The 21,939-nt window shown below is 42.1% G+C and overlaps 1 protein-coding gene across 4 annotated transcripts in view; it reads left to right on the plus strand.

Annotated features, from left to right (window-relative positions):
• LOC143767139 (uncharacterized) overlaps positions 1 to 21,939 on the plus strand; it is a 54,218-nt gene that overhangs the window by 2,794 nt on the left and 29,485 nt on the right. For 3 of the 4 annotated variants that reach the window (XM_077255167.1, XM_077255164.1, XM_077255166.1), the window contains exon 2: positions 13,659 to 13,786. The gene's annotated coding sequence lies outside the window, so the exon portion shown is untranslated. The remainder of the gene's footprint in view (positions 1 to 13,658; positions 13,787 to 21,939) is intronic. The other variant, XM_077255165.1, reaches the window with a different exon arrangement.

Consider the following 21,939-nt stretch of genomic DNA (forward strand, 5'->3'; position numbering starts at 1 on the left):
CAGTATGTATGTAAACACATGTATGTGCACAGTATGTATGTAAACACATGTATGTGCACAGTATGTATGTAACCACATGTATGTGCACAGTATGTATGTAACCACATGTATGTGCACAGTATGTATGTAACCACATGTATGTACACACAGTATGTATGTAACCACATGTATGTACACAGTATGTATGTAACCACATGTATGTGCACAGTATGTAACCACATGTGTATACACAGTATGTATGTAACCACATGTATGTGCACAGTATGTATGTAACCACATGTATGTGCACAGTATGTATGTAACCACATGTATGTGCACAGTATGTATGTAACCACATGTATGTGCACAGTATGTATGTAACCACATGTATGTGCACAGTATGTAACCACATGTATGTGCACAGTATGTATGTAACCACATGTATGTGCACAGTATGTATGTAACCACATGTATGTACACACAGTATGTATGTAACCACATGTATGTGCACAGTATGTAACCACATGTATGTACACAGTATGTAACCACATGTATGTACACAGTATGTATGTAACCACATGTATGTACACAGTATGTATGTAACCACATGTATGTGCACAGTATGTAACCACATGTGTATACACAGTATGTATGTAACCACATGTATGTGCACAGTATGTATGTAACCACATGTATGTACACAGTATGTATGTAACCACATGTATGTGCACAGTATGTAACCACATGTATGTGCACAGTATGTATGTAACCACATGTATGTGCACAGTATGTATGTAACCACATGTATGTGCACAGTATGTATGTAACCACATGTATGTGCACAGTATGTATGTAACCACATGTATGTACACACAGTATGTATGTAACCACATGTATGTGCACAGTATGTAACCACATGTATGTGCACAGTATGTATGTAACCACATGTATGTGCACAGTATGTATGTAACCACATGTATGTGCACAGTATGTATGTAACCACATGTATGTGCACAGTATGTATGTAACCACATGTATGTACACACAGTATGTATGTAACCACATGTATGTGCACAGTATGTATGTAACCACATGTATGTGCACAGTATGTATGTAACCACATGTATGTGCACAGTATGTATGTAACCACATGTATGTGCACAGTATGTATGTAACCACATGTATGTACACACAGTATGTATGTAACCACATGTATGTGCACAGTATGTAACCACATGTATGTGCACAGTATGTATGTAACCACATGTATGTGCACAGTATGTATGTAACCACATGTATGTGCACAGTATGTATGTAACCACATGTATGTGCACAGTATGTATGTAACCACATGTATGTACACAGTATGTATGTAACCACATGTATGTGCACAGTATGTAACCACATGTGTATACACAGTATGTATGTAACCACATGTATGTAACCACATGTATGTAACCACATGTATGTACACAGTATGTATGTAACCACATGTATGTGCACAGTATGTATGTAAACACATGTATGTACACAGTATGTATGTAACCACATGTATGTGCACAGTATGTAACCACATGTATGTGCACAGTATGTATGTAACCACATGTGTATACACAGTATGTATGTAACCACATGTATGTAACCACATGTATGTAACCACATGTATGTGCACAGTATGTATGTAACCACATGTATGTGCACAGTATGTATGTAACCACATGTATGTGCACAGTATGTATGTAACCACATGTATGTGCACAGTATGTATGTAACCACATGTATGTGCACAGTATGTATGTAACCACATGTATGTGCACAGTATGTATGTAACCACATGTATGTGCACAGTATGTATGTAACCACATGTATGTGCACAGTATGTATGTAACCACATGTATGTGCACAGTATGTATGTAACCACATGTATGTACACACAGTATGTATGTAACCACATGTATGTACACACAGTATGTATGTAACCACATGTATGTATACACAGTATGTATGTAACCACATGTATGTGCACAGGTGCACAGTATGTATGTAACCACATGTATGTACACAGAGTAATGTTTGTAACCACATGCATGTAATCACGGTAATGTACAGTACAGACCAAAAGTTTGGACACCTCATTTAAAGATTTTTCTGTATTTTCATGACTACGAAAATTGTAAATTCACACTGAAGGCATCAAAACTATGAATTAACACATGAGGAATTATATACTTAACAAAAAAGTGTGAAACAACTGAAAATATGTCTTATATTCTAGGTTCTTCAAAGTAGCCACCTTTTTACTTTGATGACTGCTTTGCACACTCTTGGCATTCTCTTGATGAGCTTCAAGAGGTAGTCACCTGGAATGGTTTTCACTTCACAGGTGTGCCCTGTCAGGTTTAATAAATGGGATTTCTTGCCTTATAAATGGGGTTGGGACCATCAGTTGTGTTGTGCAGAAGTTTGGTGGATACACAGCTGATAGTCCTACTGAATAGACTGTTAGGCTATGTGCACACTTTGCGGATTCCACTGCGGATCCGCAGCGGATTTGACCGCTGCGGATCCGCAGCAGTTTCCCATGAGTTTACAGTACAATGTAAACCTATGGGAACAAAAAACGCTGTGCACATGCTGCAGAAAAAAACGCGCGGAAACGCTGCGGATTACATTCCGCAGCATGTCACTTCTTTTCTGCAGATTTTCACCTGCTCCGATAGGAAGATGCAGATGAAAATCCGCATAAGAAACCGCAGTAAAAACCGCGATAAATCCGCAGTAAAAACCGCAACGGGTTTTCACTGCGGATTTTGGAATTCCGCTGCCGAAAATTCCGCAGTGGAATCCGCAAAGTGTGTACATAGCCTTAGAATTTGTATTATTGCAAGAAAAAAGCAGTTAAGTAATGAAAAATGAGTGGCCATCATTACTTTAAGAAATTAAGGTCAGTCAGTCCGAACAGAGTTGTTCTGAAGCCACTCCTTTGTTATTTTAGCTGTGTGCTTAGGGCCATTGTCTTGTCGGAAGGTGAACCTTCGGTCAAGTCTGAGGTCCAGAGCACTCTAGAAGAGGTTTTCATCCAGGATATCTCTGTACCTGGCGCATTCATGTTTCCTTCAATGACAACTAGTCGTCCTGTCACTGCAGCTGAAAAACACCCCCATAGCATGATTCTGCCACAAAGTTTCCTCTTAACAGTTGTTGTAGAGATGTGTCTGCTGCTAGAACTCTTGTGTGGCATTGACCTGGTCTCTAATCTGAGCTGCTGTTAACCTGCGATTTCTGAGGCTGGTGACTCGAATAAACTTATCCTAAGAAGCAGAGGTGACTCTTGGTCTTCCTTTCCTGGGGCGGTCCTCATGTGAGCCAGTTTCTTTGTAGCGCTTGATGGTTTTTGCAACTGCACTTGGGGACACTTTCAAAGTTTTCCCAAATTTTTGGACTGACTGACCTTCATTTCTTAAAGTAATGATGGCCACTAGTTTTTCTTTACTTAGCTGCTTTTTTCTTGCCATAATACAAATTCTAACAGTCTATTCAGTAGGACTATCAGCTGTGTATCCACCAGACTTCTGCACATCACAACTGATGGTCCCAACCCCATTTATAAGGCAAGAAATCCCACTTATTAAACCTGACAGGGCACACCTGTGAAGTGAAAACCATTCCCGGTGACTACCTCTTGAAGCTCATCAAGAGAATGCCAAGAGTGTGCAAAGCAGTCCTCAAAGCAAAAGGTGGCTACTTTGAAGAATCTAGAATATAAGACATATTTTCAGTTGTTTCACACTTTTTGTTAAGTATATAATTCCACATGTGTTATTTCATAGTTTTGATGCCTTCAGTGTGAATGTACAATTTTCATAATCATGAAAATACAGAAAAATCTTTAAATGAGAAGGTGTCCAAACTTTTGGTCTGTACTGTATGTACACACAGTATGTATGTAACCACATGTATGTTACCACAGTAATGTATGTAACTAGATGTATGCACACAAAGTACAGTGGGTGCAGAAAGTATTCAGACCCATTTCAATTTTTCAATCTTTGTTTCATTGCTGCCATTTGGTAAATTCAAAAAAGTTCATTTTTTTCTCATTAATGTACACTCTGCACCCCATCTTGACTGAAAAAAAACAAATGTAGTAATTTTTGCATATTTATTAAAAAAGAAAAACTGAAATATCACATGGTCATAAGTATTCAGACCCTTTGCTCAGTATTGAGTAGAAGCACCCTTTTGAGCTAGTACAGCCATGAGTCTTATGGGAATGATGCAACAAGTTTTTCACACCTGGATTTGGGGATCCTCTGCCATTCTTCCTTGCAGTTCCTCTCCAATTCCGTCAGGTTGGATGGTGAACGTTGGTGGACAGCCATTTTCGGGTCTCTCCAGAGATGCTCAATTGGGTTTAGGTCAGGGCTCTGGCTGGGCCAGTCAGGAATGGTCACAGAGTTGTTCTGAAGCCACTCCTTTGTTATTTTAGCTGTGTGCTTAGGGCCATTGTCTTGTTGGAAGGTGAACCTGAGGTCCAGAGCACTCTGGAAGAGGTTTTCATCCAGGATATCTCTGTACTTGACCGCATTCATGTTTCCTTCAATGGCAATTAGTCGTCCTGCCACTGCAGCTGAAAAACACCCCCATAGCATGATTCTGCCACCACCATGTTTCACTGTTGGGATTGTATTGGCAGGTGATCAGCAGTGCCTGTTTTTCTCCACATATGCCACTCAGAAATATCACCAAAAAGGTCTATCTTCATCTCATCAGACCAGAGAATCTTATTTCGCATAGTCTGGGAGTCCTTCATGTGTTTGTTTAGCAAACTCTGTGTGGGCTTTTATATGTCTTGCACTGAGGATAGGCTTCCGTCGGGCCAATTTGCCATAAAGGCCATACTGGTGGAGGGCTGCAGTGATAGTTGACTTTGTGGAACTTTCTCCCATCTCCCTACTGCATCTCTGGAGCTCAGCCACATTGATCTTGGGGTTCTTTTTTACCTCTCTCACCAGGGCTCTTCTCCCATGAGTGCTCATATTGGCTGGACAGCCACCAGATTCGGGTGGTCCCAAACTTCTTCTATTTAAGGATTATGGAGGCCACTGTGCTCTTAGTAACCTTGAGTACTGCAGAAATTCTGTTGTAACCTTGGCCAGATCTGTGCCTTGCCACAATTCTGACTCTGAGCAACTTGGCCAATTCATTTGACCTCATGATTCTCATTTGGTCTGACATGCACTGTGAGTTGTGAGGTATTATGTAGACAGGTGTGTGCCTTTCCAAATTAAGTCCTATCAGTTTAATTAAACACATCTGGACTCCAATGAAGGAGTAGAACCATCTCAAGGAGGATCACAAGGAAATAGACAGCATGTGACTTAACGGGAACCTGTCATCCCCCAGGGCCTATTAAAGTAAAAGAGCCACCTTCAGCAGCACTAAGGCTATGAAGGTGGCTCTTATGTTTATTATCCCTAGGAACGCTGAAATAATGACTTTTATAAATTTCCCGCCATACCTCTATTGAGTCAGGGAGGTATGTTTTCTCCCTCCCTGACTCAACCGCCTTGCAGCCGTCCATCATCCCCTGTCATGCCTCTGGCGCCACCTTGTCTCTTTGTTGTGACGTCACCGGCGCCTTAGTGTAGCGGAGGCCCCAGATCTCGCCCCGCAGTGTGTTATGATGTATTCACTTGCGGGGCTGGGAATCTTGCGCCTGTGCAGTGGAGCTGGTCACCGTGCTCTATTGAAGATAGTTCCGATGTTTCATGGGATTTGAGACCCCTGGTCCTTAGTATGGTCTTTGGATGGAATAAGTCATGTGCAAGAATGATTACTCTACAACAGTGTTCCCCAACTCCGGTCCTCAAGAGCCACCACCACCAGGTCATGTTTTCAGGATTTCCTTAGTATTGCCCAGGTGATAATTGCATCACCTGCACAGGCCATAATTCCATCACATGTGAAATACTAAGGAAATCCTGAGGGTATGTGCACACGCTGCAGATTTTGCTGCGGGTCCGCAGTAGTTTCCCATGAGTTTACATTACACTGTAAACCTATGGGAAACAGAAAACGCTGTGCCCATGCAGCGGAAAAAAACGCGCGGAAACGCAGCGGTTTACATTGCGCAGCATGTCACTTTCTGCGGATTCCGCAGCGGCTTTACACCTTTTCCAATAGAAAACCGCAGGTGTAAAACCGCAGTGAAATCCGCAGAAAAAACGCGGTAAATCCGCAATAAATCTGCAGCAAAAACACAGCGTTTTTGCCCTGCAGATTTATCAATTCCGCTGCGGAAAAATCCGCAGACGACCATTATACGTGTGCACATAGCCTGAAAACATGACCTGTTGGTGGCTCTTGAGGACTGGAGTTGGGGAACACTGCTCTGGAACATTGAAAAATGCATTACTACCATAGAAAATAAGAACAAAGTGCTATATAATGTACACATGAAATATTTATCTGCAAAAATTGCAATGAAAAAAGGAAAGTACTTCGCGCATAAATTGGCCAATGTATGTGAGCCATGCCATGTCAAGGCGTCCTTCATAATTGGGTCCCTGTCCTGTTTTGTCACCTCTTCTGGGCAAAAAAGCCTACAATTCATGGGTCAGGAGTGGACCAGCTAACTACTTAAAATCACCTGTGGCTATTGGGAGTGGGAGTGCACATGTTCACAAAGGCTTAATACAAACAGAGAACAAGACCAGCACATCCAAGCTAGTATGAACAGGCGCCAACCAAAAAAAACATGTAAGTTGAAAAACGATAAAGTTGCACCATTATTTACCAAGAATGATTACTCTAGAACATTGAAAATGCATTACTGCCATAGAAAATAGGAAAAAAGCGCTATATAATGTACACATGAAATATTTTCAACTTGTATGTTGTTTTGGTTGGTTCCTGTTCACACCAGCTTGGATGTGCTGGTCTTGTTCTCTATTTGTATTAAGCCTTTTTGGACATATGTACTCCCACTCCCAATAGCCACAGGTGATTTTAAGTAGTTAGCTGGTCCACTCCTGACCCATAAATTGTAGGCTTTTTTTGCCCAGGAGAGGTGACAAAACAGGACAGGGACCCAATTATGAAGATCGCCTTGACGTGGCCATTGGGCTCGCATACATTGTGCCTTCCTTTTTTCATAGCAATTTTTGCAGATAAATATTTCATGTGTACATTATGTAGCGCTTTTTTCCTATTTTCTATGGCAGTAATGCATTTCCAATGTTCTAGAGTAATCATTCTTGGTAAACAATGGTGCAATCTTTATCGTTGTTCAACTTAAATGTTTTTTTTGGTTGGCGCCTGTTCACACTAGCTTGGATGTGCTGGTCTTGTTCTCTATATGTATTAGTCCTCTGTACTGACTATAAGCAGAATAGATGCACAGCCATTATATCACTATAGATTGCCCCATAATGTATCAAAATTGGATGCCAGACAAGGAGCGCATATAATGAAAATGTGCGCTAGGGAAATCAGATAAATACAATATTGGGTGCAAAGACCAGTAATCTCAATAACCCTTCGACATAGATGACTTACCGTCTCTCCAATGGTCATAAACCCCTGTATATGTTAGTAAACCAGGTCACCCCCCCCCCACAGGTCAAATAGCGGTATGCGTCAGTCTCCCCATACGACCAGGTAACCAGATAAAAAGTAAAATACTTTCCATGATGAAGCTGTAGGCAACAGAGATGCTCAAAGGTGTCTGGTTGCAGTCTTCTTCACTGGGTGTTGCTTATGGGTGATTTTATCACTATTTCCATGGTGAATTGGCTGTTATAATTGCCTATGATGCGTTGCCCATCTTGTGTTCTGCCTTATATGCTAGTGTGAATAGAGTCTGATGTTGTGTGATTTTATTCTGGTCACCAATAGTATTTTTTTCAATAAAATTATCTTGTATTCAGGTGTGCACATTACTAGTGCATTTCTGTTCTTACCTGGAGTCCTTTGTACTGACCGCATATATTTATATATGTAAATGAGATCCCCTCTGAGACATCTTTTTTTTTCTAACAAGACCAACTTTTCCAACCTCTCCTCATATGAGAGGCCTTCCATCCCTTGTAATAATCTAGTTGCCCACCTATGAACTGACTTCTGAATGTCCTTTATAAAATGCGGAGCCCAAAACTGGATCCCATATTCTAGATGTGGCCTCACCAGCGATTTATAAAGGGGTAATAATACGCTGGGATCACAGGATTTTATCTCTCTTTTTTATACAGGTGTATAGCAGCAAGGTAAACACATAACTCAACAGTTAAAATTTAACCTTTAATAAATCCCACTAAAATACCGTAGGGTATATAGACCCAGCCGGTTTAGAGAGAAGACAAAACGAAAAATAATAACACACCAAAGTGAATTACACCATTTAAAATTCCAAACACAGTCCCTTCCTTTGAAAATAGGAGGAGCAAGGTAGATGCGTATCACAATAGCTAAAGATTATGCTCTACCAGAAAAGCTACAAGGCCCACTCACCTTGCAGCCCACAGGTCACAAAAATACCGTATTTTCCGGCGTACAAGACGACTTTTTAACCCCTGAAAATCTTCTTAAAAGTCGGGGGTCGTCTTGTACGCCGGGAATCGCCTTGTACGCCGGGTGTATATGGTGGGTGGGGGGGGGAGTGATCCTGATGACGACGAGGGGGCGTCTCACAGGAAAGTGAGTATCCCCCATTACCTTATCATAGCGCTGCAGCGTGGGGTCTCTGTGCTGGGAGCGGCGGCTGCTGTGCTGTGCTGTGGCGGCTCCTCTTCTGCAGTGTGGGGCCTCTGGTGCTGTGGGGCGGTGGCAGCGGTGGCGTATCTTCATGCAGTCGGGGCTCCTCCGGCATCTCAAAGCCTAGAAGCCCCGCCGGCAACTCCATCGGTGTAATGCGCTGGCCTCCGGGAAAATGGCCGCTGCTTAGATTCAGATCTCGTGTCCCGAGATTTCGGGACGAGATCTGAATCTGAGCATGCACAGCCCCCAGCGGCCGGGCCACCGCATCGCACCTATTGAGCTGCCTCCGGGAAAATGGCCGCTGCTCAGATTCAGATCTCGTCTCCCGAGATCTCGGGACGAGATCTGAATCTGAGCAGCGGCCATTTTCCCGGAGGCCACCTGACCGCATTGTACCGATGGAGTTGCCGGCGGGGCTTCCAGGCTGAGATGCCGGAGGAGCCCCGACTGCATGAAGATACGCCGCCGCCACTGCCCCACAGCACCAGAGGCCCCACACTGCAGAAGAGGAGCCGCCACAGCACAGCAGCCGCCGCTCCCAGCACAGAGACCCCACGCTGCAGCGCTATGATAAGGTAATGGGGGATACTCACTTTCCTGTGAGACGCCCCCTCGTCCTCATCAGGATCACTCCCCCCCCCCCCCCCCCCCCCCAAAAGGCACATATTCACCGGCCCTATAAGACGACATACGGTGTATAAGAAGACCCCCAACTTTTAAGAAGATTTTATTTTTTAACTGGTAAAGTTGGGGGGTCGTCTTATACGCCCAGTCGTCTTATACGCCGGAAAATACGGTACCTCAATTTCATAGATTTAATTTTATAAATAACAGAACGATCTCACCCAGCGTTGCTGTTTTCAAGAAGCATTCGTAGGGCACCGAATGTCCATGAATCCCGGGGAGGCTTATCAAATGTCCATACAATACCCCGTTCTTAAGACAGATTCGGACCCAGATCAATTCATCCCAAAAAAATGTGGCTCCTGACGCGTTTCCCTCGGCTCTGTTCATCAGGGGAGACCAGCCTTTTTACAATACTACGGGGAATAGATGCGCGGTGTCCATAACTCCTCTGTCATGAGGAAGTGGGCCTTACCGCGTGTACTTGCACTGGTCTCAAATAGGACGCCAGATGAAGAGGCGAGACGTCATATCCGGTGCGCCCCCTTGTGGAGCGCATAGGTGACCCGCACACGTCACTCCCGCTGCGTCCCTATATGTGAAGCGCTGACCTAGCTTCCTGTTTGCACAAAGTCACATGATCGCTATTCTGCCGTCACCACCCAGTACACATAAAGTATTATGCATCATGACTCGTAGATATAATCTACGGTCAGGAGAACAAACACTATGGTGGAACTCCGGTATGTCTTCAAATTATTACAACGCATGCTTATGCATGTCGAACAAAATAGTTGTTTTGTTTTTTTAATTTTTGGCAATGTAATCACCCTCTAAGTTTTTAACCCCAGGGTGGCAGGACCATTTCACCTACCATTTATTAACCCATATATGGGGGGAAAAAAAATTAAAGTCCTGCTACTTACAATCATAAAGGAGGACATTACTCCAAGAGCATTGGTAGTCTCATGACTTCGGGCAGCAAAAAGACAAATTAGTCCCACGACTCACAGGTCGCTATAAAGTCATAAATCAAATATAGTATGAGTCACAAATATATATGCATCTGACAGAGGATTGGACATAGGAGAGATGGTGGGAAGAGGAGATCCAGCTGATTTCTATCTGCACCTATAATATTCTATCGAGTCCCTACCTAGACAGTGGGGGTTGGCACCCTAAATTAGAAACGTTTCTCGGTACTAATTTGTCTTTTTGCTGCCCGAAGTCATGAGACTACCAATGCTCTTGGAGTAATGTCCTCCTTTATGATTGTAAGTAGTAGGACTTTAATTTTTATTTTTTTCCCCCCATATATGGGTTAATAAATGGTAGGTAAAATGGTCCTGCCAACCTGGGGTTAAAAACTTTTAGAGGGTGATTACATTGCCAAAAATTAAAAAAAAAAAAAAAAACTATTTTGTTCGACATGCATAAGCATGCGTTGTAATAATTTGAAGACATACCGGAGTTCCACCGTAGTGTTTGTTCTCCTGACCGTAGATTATATCTACGAGTCATGATGCATAATACTTTATGTGTACTGGGTGGTGACGGCAGAATAGCGATCATGTGACTTTGCGCAAACAGGAAGCTAGGTCAGCGCTTCACATATAGGGACGCAGCGGGAGTGACGTGTGCGGGTCACCTATGCGCTCCACAAGGGGGCGCACCGGATATGACGTCTTGCCTCTTCATCTGGCGTCCTATTTGAGACCAGTGCAAGTACACGCGGTAAGGCCCACTTCCTCATGACAGAGGAGTTATGGACACCGCGCATCTATTCCCCGTAGTATTGTAAAAAGGCTGGTCTCCCCTGATGAACAGAGCCGAGGGAAACGCGTCGGGAGCCACATTTTTTGGGGATGAATTGATCTGGGTCCGAGTCTGTCTTAAGAACGGGGTATTGTATGGACATTTGATAAGCCTCCCCCGAGATTCACGGACATTCGGTGCCCTACGAATGCTTTTTGAAAACAGCAACGCTGGGTGAGATCGTTCTGTTATTTATAAAATTAAATCTATGAAATTGAGGTATTTTTGTGACCTGTGGGCTGCAAGGTGAGTGGGCCTTGTAGCTTTTCTGGTAGAGCATAATCTTTAGCTATTGTGATACGCATCTACCTTGCTCCTCCTATTTTCAAAGGAAGGGACTGTGTTTGGAATTTTAAATGGTGTAATTCACTTTGGTGTGTTATTATTTTTCATTTTGTCTTCTCTCTAAACCGGCTGGGTCTATATACCCTACGGTATTTTAGTGGGATTTATTAAAGGTTAAATTTTAACTGTTGAGTTATATGTTTACCTTGCTGCTATACACCTACTTGTGATTGGTAAATAATTGAGTTTGGTTACTCTCTTTTTATACACCCTAAAATCTTGTTTACTTTTGCGGCTGCTGCTTGGCATTGAATACGGCTGCTCAGCTTACTTGTGACCAGAATACCCAAGTCCTTCTCATGTTCTGTAGTCCCAAGTATGCTCTTATTTAATGTATATGCAGCAATAGGATTACTCCGTCCTAAGTGCATTACTTTACATTTAGCTACATCAAACCTTATTTGCCAAGTGTTTGCCCATTCAGACATCTTATCCAGATCATTTTGTAATATTGTAATATCAAGGTCAGATTTTAGTATCCTACATAGTTTGGTGTCATCAGCAAAGACTGACACTTTACTATCAATCCCATCCACTAGGTCATTAATAAAGAGGTAAAAAAGAATCAGTCCTCGCACATATCCCTGCGGTACCCCCACTGCTGACTATATTCCATTTAGAGAATGTACAATTTATGACAGCTCTTTGTTTCCTGTCATTTAGCCAATTTCTTACCCATCTGCATGTAGTTTCCCGTTGTTGGCCACAATCTCGCAATACATGATCCCATCCATTTTCCCTTCAATACGGTGCAGTTGTCTTGTCCCCTTTTCAGAAAAGCACCCCCAAATTTTGATGCTTCCCCCACCATGCTTCACAGTTGGGATGGTGTTGTACTCATCCTTCTTCCTCAAAACACAGCGAGTGGAGTTGATATAAAAAAGTTTTATGTTGGTCTCCTCTGACTACATGACCTTCTCCCATGCCTCCTCTGGATCATACAGATGGTCATTGGTGAACTTCAATCAGGTGCTGGCATGAGCAGAGGGACCTTGCATGCCTTGCAGAATTTAAATCCATGACGGCATGGTGGTTACTAACGGTAATGTTTGAGACTGTGGTTCCAGCTGTCTTCAGGTCATTAACTAGGAATTTGATAGCTGTAGTGTATTTGACAATCTGCATTATGTAATTTCTTTATGCATTTTTGCACTGTTTTTTGCCCATTGAAGTTAATGAGAAACTGCAAAAACACTAACATTTATGCTGTTTTGTTTTGGGGTTTTTTTTTGCACGATTTTGTTGAATGAATATGTACTTGTAGATACATCACACATGTACTTCACCTGAAAATTCTGCAAAAATGCCACATATGAACATACATTAAATCTTTTTTTCTGCAATTTTGGAGTAGAAACTGTACGTTCTGAAGAATTTTTATGAGGATTTGGATTATTTCTCCTCAAAAATTCCTAAAAAAAAACCCTCGGCGAGCGCATACTCAAGGGGTATATGCATAGAGCACCTTATATATGTCAGTCTACCCGCTGAGTTTTTGCTATAGGAAGATAATTACGTAAACACCGGAACTGCGACTTTGACTTGTTTTTGTTGTTGTTTTTTTAGCTTCTTTACCGCCGACATCTTTCTGAACTTTTTTTTAACTACCGTATATATAAATTAGTGAGTGGCTTCCAAGTAAAATCCACTAAAAGACATTTCAAGTAACTGTTTAGCTGCTTCATGCTTTTCCATGCCTGAAGTAGTTAAAAGAAGCTGAACAAGCCTGAACATACACAGCAAGTGATCTTGACATTGCAGTTCACATGTTCATATGTTCTTTCTTTTTAGTATTTTTAAGTGCTTTTTCAGATGGATTCAAGGCGGAATCTGCCTGAAAAAAGACGTGATGTGCACATACCCTAAGAGTATTTGCATATTCTGGAGTGGTTTTTGTCATGGATTCTTAGCATAATCGGCATGTATTACATTTTCATTGTAGATTTCCCTCCATACAATGCAATGGGTCACATCCACAGAAAGAATTCACTGGCTGCTCATACAAAATTTGCATTGCTTAAGGTTTCTACAGTTCATGAATTAGACTGTGACACGCTGCTGATAATGAAGCCTCTAATCCAGAAGGGATAGCTTCAACGTGTGAACTTGCTCTAACATTCTGAATGTTTCTTTGACAGTAGGAGTGCTGGAAGTTGTTTTCTTGCTGGAGTTGCCCATAAGGGATGCACACAAATCTTCAGTTGTATTGTCAGCCAACATGATGGTCATGCGACTACAAGGAAAGAGGACACCGTTGTGACTCCAGGTGGGTTGGAAGCAGGAATTCAATGGTATTGTTTGCTTCAGCATATGTAATGTAAATGGTGCATCTGTGATTTTAGGTTCTATATACTGTATGTATACACAGTGGGAAAAATAAGTAATTGATACAATGCAGATTTTGCAAGTTTTGCCACCTACGAAGAATGAGGAGGTGTGCAGTTTTTCTCATAGGTACACTTCAACTGTGAGAAACAGAATCTAAAAATACAAACCAGAAAATTACATTGTATGATTTTGAAAATAATTAAATTGCATTTTATTGCATGAAAATAAGTAGTTGATCACCTATAATCAGCATAAATTCTTGCTCTAACTGACCTGTTAGTTTTTCTGTAAGAAACCCTCCTACTCTGCAGCTTAGTGAGAAGGCAACAACTGTTGGCACAATTATTAGAAAATGGAAGAAACACAAGATGACTGTCAATATTCCTCAGTCTGGGGCTCCATGCAAGATCTCACATCGTGAGGTAAGGTTGATTCTGAGAAAGGTAAGGAATCAGCTCAGAACTATATGGGAAGACCTGGTCCTCTGTTAATGACAGCACATGTCCAGGCCTGTTTCAAGTTCGCCAGTGAACATCTGGATTATCCAGAGGAGGCATGTGAGAAGGTCATGTCGTTAGATGAGATCAAAATAGAACTTTTTGGTATCAACTCCACTCGCCGTGTTTGGAGGAAGAAGTATGAGTACAGCTCCTAGAACACTGTCCCAACCATGAAGCATGGTGGGGGAACCTCATACTTTGGGGGTGCTTTCCTATAAAGGGGACAGGACAACTGCACCATATTGAAGGTAGTATGGATGGGGTCATATATCGTGAGATTTTGGCCAACAAACTCCTTCCCTCAGTAAGAGCATTGAAGATGGGTCGTGGCTGGGTCTCACAGCATGACAATGATCTGAAATACACAGCCAGGGCAATTAAGGAGTGGCTCCATAAAAAGCATTTCAAGGTCTTAATGTGGCCTAGCCAATCTCCTGATCTGAACCTAATAGAAAATCTTTGGAGGGAACTGAAACTCAATATAGCCCAGCAACAGCCCCAAAACCTGAAAGATCTGGAGAAGATCTATATGGAGGAGTGGGACAAAATCCCTGCTGCAGTGTGTGCAAACTTAGTCAAGAACTACAGGAAACGTCTGACCTCTGTAATTGCAAACAAAGGTTTCACTTTCGCAGCGGTAGCACCGTAAGCAGTGAAACGGCAGTGACCCAAGCAAGTTCAAACAAAACGTTCCTTTAATGTGTTACTTCACATAGTCTGTTAGAAATACACAATGCATGGCTTCTTCATCCAGACCAATGGAAATACATAGTACATGGCTTCTTCATACAGCCCATTAGAAATACACAATACACGGCTTTAGTTCGCAGTCAATAAACAGGCCGGACTTCCCTCTCTCCAGTTTCCCTGGGCGACCGCACGCCAGTACCAAGTCTCTTTACTCACGCCGTGCGCCACACACTATCTTCTGGATTGCAGCCTTGTAAACAAAAGACAGCCCGAGACGCATGGTGTCAGTCACTTTTGTTCCTTTTGCCCCTGTGTTGCTCCACACAGTAAGAGCTCTGCAGACAGCTGCTCTGTCTGCTTCCAAACCAACACTGACACACCTCCCCCTCTACTACAGGGCTTTTAATCAGTCACTGCTTCACCATTCTAATCACAGCCACACCTGTGTCTGCCATACGCCCTCATGGCCTCACTACGTCTCGGTGCGCATTCTGTAGAGCACAAACAGCGCTCCCCAGCTGTAACAGGGGTCACTACCTCACAGTACCAAATATTAAGGCCTGTTCCTGTATCAAATACTTATTTCATGCAATAAAATGCTAATCAATTATGTAAAAATCATACAATGTGATTTTCTGGATTTTTTTTAAAGATTCTGTGTCTTTCACATCTGAAGTGTACCTACGGAAAAAATTACAGACCTCTCCATTATATGTAGGTGGGAATACTATCAAAATCAGCAGTGTGTCAAATACTTATTTTGCCCACTGTATCGGTGTGTGTATGTATGTGTGATATCTCTCTCTCTCTCTCTCTCTCTATCTATATCTATATATGTATATATATATAATGTTTGTTATCAGATATGTCTCGTGATAACTTTAAACTGACGTGTAAGGCTACTTTCACACTAGCGTTAACTGCAATCCGCCACAATGCGTCGTTTTGCCGAAAAAACGCATCCTGCAAAAGTGCTTGCAGGATGCGTTTTTTCCCCATAGACTTACATTAAGCGACGTATTGCGACGGATTGACACACGTCGCAACCGTCGTGCGACGGTTGCGCCGTGTTGTGGCGGACCGTCGGGACAAAAAAACGCTACATGTAACGTTTTTTGCTCACGACGGTCCGCTTTTTCCGACCGCGCATGCGTGGCCGGAACTCTGCCCCCACCTCCCCGCACTTCCCCGCACCTCACAATGGGGCAGCGGATGCGCTGGAAAAATGCATCCGCTGCCCCCGTTGTGCGGCGGAGACAACGCTAGCATCGGGAACGTCGGCCCGACGCTAGTGTGAAAGTAGCCTTATTTGCAAATTGTATAGTTATTAGCAACTGTAAGTAAATTCTAAAACATTACTGTATAATAGGTAGCTGCACCAGATCATGCAACCACAGGAGCAGCGAGCCAGTTGTCTATGGGTGTCTCAAAAGAAAAGACAGAGATGGTTTAATGCCATCTTTGCTTTTCTGATTGCTATATGCACAGCGCTGGACATGTATTATGTATAGAATATAAGAAGTGCTAAGAGTATGGGCATATGACCTCTTCTTCAGATAGATCATACCTGAAAAGTGGTCAGAAAATTCTCAAAAGAATGACCACGTGCATTTTTATGTTAAACAATATGCTGTTGATATTCAGGCTTTTCGGCGTCTTTTAACCACTTCAGGTTTCAAATGATGCCAAGCTGCCAAAAGAAGTGACATAACCATTCTTCACGCATCTTTCACTCCGAAGATGCTCTATACAAGCGTGAAGCATGAATTTACTGTATAACTGGGCTACTGTAACATTCCAAGTTAAATGAATATACCGCAATATAAAAATGTATTTAAAGCCTGAAATGCCCTGAAAAGTCTTTTATGACCTTATTGAGTGGAAGGGCATGATGTATGAAATAAATAAGGAAAAAAAAAAAAAGCAAGAGAAAATAAATACATATATTAAGTGGGGAAAAAATCCACCGCCAGTCGAAATGGCTGTTTCTAGCTCTGCCCCATAAAAAACATATGTCCAATGTAAACAAATAAAATTATTCATACAGAAAGGAGAATGCAATGTTTTTTAGTGGTGCCACAAAGATAAAAAAAAAAGTGACAGAGACCTATATCCAACAATTATTTGAGTATCTGACTAGTAACATTTTTTTTGAGCTGTTAAAGCTTTATGTACAAAAACTTAAAAATGTACCTGGTCAGGACTAGGAGGAAAAAGGTCTGGTCCTGAACTGGTTAAAGAGGCCTACCTGTATTCCAAATTAAATAACAGTGCTGGAGCAAGTTACTTAAAGGGGTTTAAAAAAATGTTCCTGTGCTGAGATAATCTTATAAATGTTCCCCTGCTGTGTACTGTGTAATGGCTGTGTCTGACAATACAGGAACATGGTCTGATCATACCACAGCTCCTGGGTAGAGAGGAAGCAAGAGTATACAGATAGGACAGCATGGGATCACAAATGAAAAGAAAGAATCAGCTGCGATCCTGTGCTATAATGTCTGTATACTCTTTTGCTTCCCACTTGCCAGGAGCTGTGGTATGATCAGACCATGTTCTTATACGGTCAGACACAGCCATTACCAAGTACACAGCAGGGGCACATTTATAAGATTATCTCAATTGTGAAACTTATTATTATTCAAAGATTTTAGTAAAATGTTATTTAAAATTAACTTTATTCATGCAAAAACCCCTTTAAGTCTGCTGTGATGTTCCTCTGTAACTGACCTTGGAAATGTGTGATTAACTCCTTTCTGCCATTGGACGTACTATTCCGTCCATGTGGGGTGGGCCCTACTTCCCAAGGACGGAATAGTACGTCCAGCGCGATCAGCCGCGCTCACGGGGGGAGCGCGGCTGATCGCGACCGGGTGTCAGCTGACTATCGCAGCTGACACACGGCACTATGTGCCGGGAGTGGTCACATTAACCCCCGGCACACTGCGATCAAACATGATCGCAGTGTTCCGGCGGTACAGGGAAGCATCGCGCAGGGAGGGGGCTCCCTGCGGGCTTCCCGGTACACGGCGATGGTCTCACCTTGTACTGAGCGTCTCCTCCCTGCAAGCCCCGGATCCAAAATGGCCGCGGGGCTGCATCCGGGTCCTGCAGGGAGGTGGCTTCACAGCGCCTGCTCAGAGCAGGCGCCGGGAAGCCTGGAGCTGTGCACGTCAGATCGCTGATCTGACACAGTGCACAGCAAAGTGTCAGATCAGCGATCTGTCACTTTACTGTGATGCCCCCCCCCTGGGGCAAAGTGAAAATGTAAAAAAAAAAAAATTACATGTGTAAAAAAAAAAAAAAAAAATCCTAAATAAATAATAATAAAAAAATATATATTGTTCCAATAAATACATTCCTTTAGCTAAATAAAAAAAAACAATAAAAGTGCACATATTTAGTATCACCGCGTCCATAACGACCCGACCTATAAAACTGTCCCACTAGTTAATCAGTGAACACCGCAAAAAAAAAAAGAGGCAAAAAACAACGCTTGATTATCATACCGCCGAACAAAAAGTGGAATAACATGCGATCAAAAAGACGGAAATAAATAACCATGGTACCGCTGAAAATGTCATCTTGTCCCGCAAAAAACGAGCCGCCATACAGCATCATCAGCGAAAAAATTAAAAGTTATAGTCCTCAGAATAAAGCAATGCAAAAATAATTATTTTTTCTATAAAATTAGTTTTTATCGTATAAAAGCGCCAAAACATAAAAAAATGATATAAATGAGGTATCGCTGTAATTGTACTGACCCGAAGAATAAAACTGCTTTATCCATTTTACCAAACGCGGAACGGTATAAACGCCCCCCCCAAAAAAAAAAAAAAAGAAATTCATGAATAGCTGGTTTTTGGTCATTCTGCCTCACAAAAATCGGAATAAAAAGCGATCAAAAAATGTCACGTGCCCGAAAATGTTACCAATAAAAACGTCAACTCGTCCCGCAAAAAACAAGACCTCACATGACTTTGTGGACCAAAATATGGAAAAATTATAGCTCTCAAAATGTGGTAACGCAAAAAACATTTTTTGCAATAAAAAGCGTCTTTTAGTGTGTGACGGCTGCCAATCAAAAATCCGCTAGAAAACGCACTATAAATAGTAAATCAAACCCCCCTTCATCACCCACTTAGTTACGAAAAATAAAAAAATGTATTTATTTCCATTTTCCCGTTAGGGCTAGGGTTGGGGCTAGGGTTAGGGCTACAGTTAGGGTTAGGGTTGGGGCTAAAGTTAGGCTTGGGGCTAAAGTTAGGGTTAGGGTTTGGATTACATTTACAGTTGGCTGGGTTTGGATTAGGGTTAGGGGTGTGTCAAGGTTAGGGGTGTGGTTAGGGTTACAGTTGAGATTAGGGTTAGGGGTGTGTTTGGATTAGGGTTTCAGTTATAATTGGGGGGTTTCCACTGTTTAGGCACATCAGGGGCTCTCCAAACGCAACATGGCGTCCGATCTCAATTCCAGCCAATTCTGCGTTGAAAAAGTAAAACAGTGCTCCTTCCCTTCCAAGCTCTCCTGTGCGCACAAACAGGGGTTTACCCCAACATATGGGGTATCAGCGTACTCAGGACACATTGGACAACAACTTTTGGGGTCCAATTTCTCCTGTTACCCTTGGGAAAATACAAAACTGGGGGCTAAAAAATAATTTTTGTGTAAAAAAAAAAAAAAAAAAAAAAAAAATATATATATATATATATATTTTTATTTTCACGGCTCTGCGTTATAAACTGTAGTGAAACACTTGGGGGTTCAAAGTTCTCACAACACATCTAGATAAGTTCCTTGGGGTGTCTAGTTTCGAATATGGGGTCACTTGTGAGGGGCTTCTACGGTTTAGGTACGTTAGGGGCTCTGCAAACGCAATGTGACGCCTGCAGACCATTCCATCTAAGTCTGCATTCCAAATGGTGCTCCTACCCTTCCGAGCTCTGCCATGCACCCAAACGGTAGTTCCCCCCCCACATATTGGGTATCAGCGTACTCAGGACAAATTGGACAACAACTTTTGGGGTTAAATTTACACTGTTACCCTTGGAAAAATACAAAACTGGGGGCTAAAAATAATTTTTGGGGGAAAAAAAAAAGGATTTTTTATTTTCACGGCTCTGCGTTATAAACTGTAGTGAAACACTTGGGGGTTCAAAGCTCTCACATCACATCTAGATGAGTTCCTTAGGGGGCCTACTTTCCAAAATGGTGTTACTTGTGGGGGGTTTCAATGTTTAGGCACATCAGTGGCTCTCCAAACACAACATGGCGTCCCATCTCAATTCCAGTCAATTTTGCATTGAAAAGTCAAATGGCGCTCCTTCCTTTCCGAGCTCTGCTATGCGCCCAAACAGTGGTTTACCCCCACATATGAGGTATCAGCGTACTCAGGACAAATTGGACAACAACTTTTGGGGTCCAATTTCTTCTCTTACCCTTGGGAAAATAAAAAATTGGGGGCGAAAAGATCATTTTTGTGAAAAAATATGATTTTTTATTTTTACGGCTCTGCATTATAAACTTCTGTGAATCACTTAATGGGTCAAAGTGCTCACCACACATCTAGATAAGTTCCTAGGCTTAGGGGGTCTACTTTCCAAAATGGTGCCACTTGTGGGGGGTTTCAATGTTTAGGCACATTAGGGGCTCTCCAAACGCAACATGGCGTCCCATCTGAATTCCAGTCAATTTTGCATTGAAAAGTCAAATGGCGCTCCTTCGCTTCCGAGCTCTGCCATGCGCCCAAACAGTGGTTTACCCCCACATATGGGGTATCGGCGTACTCGGGACAAATTGTACAACAACTTTTGGGGTCCATTTTCTCCTGTTTCCCTTGGTAAAATAAAACAAATTGGAGCTGAAGTAAAGTTTTTGTGTAAAAAAAAAAAAGTTAAATGTTCATTTTTTAAAAAATATTCCAAAAATTCCTGTGAAACACCTGAAGGGTTAATAAACTTTGTGAATGTGGTTTTGAGCACCTTGAGGGGTGCAGTTTTTAGAATGGTGTCACACTTGGGTATTTTCTATCATATAGACCCCTCAAAATGACTTCAAATGAGATGTGGTCCCTAAAAATAAAAAATGGTGTTGTAAAAATGAGAAATTGCTTGTCAACTTTTAACCCTTATAACTCCCTAACAAAAAAAAAATTGGGGTTCCAAAATTGTGCTGATGTAAAGTAGACATGTGGGAAATGTTATTATTAAGTATTTTGTGTGACATATCTCTGTGATTTAATTGTATAAAAATTCAAAGTTGGAAAATTGAGACATTTTCCAAATTTTCGCCAAATTTCCATTTTTTTTTTCACAAATAAACTCAGGTAATATCAAAGAAATTTTGCTACTATCATGAAGTACAATATGTCACGAGAAAACAATGTCAGAATCATCGGGATCCATTAAAGCATTCCAGAGTTATAACCTCATAAATGGACAGTCAGAATTGTAAAAATTGGCCCGGTCATTAATGTGCAAACAGGGTGTAAAGGGGTTAAGGCTGGCCATACACATTAGATGACTGTTGGCCGATCGATTATTCGGCCAATTGAGAGCCATTTCTGCCAGCACTCTCCTACACAGGAGCACTTGTTCAGACAAGTCCTCCTGTGTTCTCTATAAAAAAAGCTGTCAGCTGACACTTCAGTTGGCGACTTATCTCAAGGAGAACAATGCAATCATCAGTTCAAAATCGGATATGCCTGGTCAACATCTCTCCCAACGATCAGTCGCCGGCGCCCAATACACAAAGACAGTAGGCCGAACCTGTCAATATCCCTGAATTCAGACTACATTAGTCCGATATGTATGGGGGCCTTGAATTGACAGCTGAATGTTATCATTCCTATTGTCAGGTGGATGAACTCAAAACCAGGTGGTTGAAAAATAACACCTTCATGACAAG

The sequence above is a fragment of the Ranitomeya variabilis genome, chromosome 4, assembly GCF_051348905.1.
Source record: "Ranitomeya variabilis isolate aRanVar5 chromosome 4, aRanVar5.hap1, whole genome shotgun sequence".
Lineage (NCBI taxonomy): Eukaryota > Metazoa > Chordata > Amphibia > Anura > Dendrobatidae > Ranitomeya > Ranitomeya variabilis.